We start from the raw sequence: 1,262 nt of genomic DNA on the forward strand, positions 1-1,262 counted from the left end.
GGACACGTCTGCCTATATCGCCGCCATCTTCCGGCTTCTCAATACAGTCACTCTTAAAAAGCCGTCCAAAGAGGTACAAATAGTTTTTCAGGTTCTTGGAGCAAAGCAGTGAAGTAGTTCACATTTGGCTTTGGCTGTTTGAGCTTTGACTTCTTCACTTGTTAAAAAAAAAAATCCTTTCTCTTCTGTGTACCCAACACCCATTTCTTGGAGTCCCTGAACAGCTGGTATGTATTGTCCAATAAGATGCAAGATGACAATGGTCTCTCTTCCAGTAGAATCTACATTTTATTAATAGTATCTCAGCAACTTTTATCTGATGGATAATTGGAAACTCTCACTTAATCCTCCCACTAGTTCTATGTGGTAGTTTGATCATATATGTATTATATTTGACAAGAAAAATGACCTGAGAGAGGTTTACAGCTTCAGCCTACGGACTGAAGGATCCTGGGTTTGATTCCAGTCAAGGGCACATACCAGGGTTTCAGGCTCAATCCCCAGTAAGAGACGTGCAAGAGACAGCCAATCAATGATTCTGTCTCATCACTGATGTTTCTATCTCCCTCTCCCTCTCCTTTTCACTCTGAAATCAATAAAAAAACGTATTAGGGGATAGAAAAACCAAAAATCGTCCTGAACCAATATGCTCAATTGATATTTGACAAAGGAAGCAAGAACATACAATGGAGCCAAGATAGTCTCTTCATGTTAATGTTGAAGCAACTTTTAGGTGTGAAAGTCGCTATTCTTTCCTCCTAAGTTCAATTTATTATTTTATAGTTACTAATTCTCTAAACATCACACACTTCTTATATAACTTATAACTCAAAACAGTGGATTTAACAAATTAAGTATCCCACAACATTCAAATTGATTATATGCTTCTTAAGTCAAAAATGTAAAATTCTCATAAATTCTCTAAGCAACTTAAAAAGTAAATGTAAAATAAGAGTGAATACAAAATAATAAATACTTACTGTGGCTAATCCCTGTCGTTATTCAACTCTCAACTCAGATGGGTTTCTTTGATCACTAATCTCCATCATTTATTTTTGCTTATCTAACTACTATCATCTCTCTCTACCACTGGCCCATATAAATTTCACAGGAGCAGAGATAATATCTACTTAGGTTAGCTCTATATATGCAGTACCTAATGCAGTCCTTGTACAACATCAGCAGTCAATAGATATCCATTGAATGATGACACATGTTTGTTTAATGCCTATAAACTCTATTCAGACATAATATTGATTTTA

This window comes from Myotis davidii, unplaced genomic scaffold, assembly GCF_000327345.1.
Source record: "Myotis davidii unplaced genomic scaffold, ASM32734v1 scaffold3420, whole genome shotgun sequence".
Taxonomy (NCBI): Eukaryota; Metazoa; Chordata; class Mammalia; order Chiroptera; family Vespertilionidae; genus Myotis; species Myotis davidii.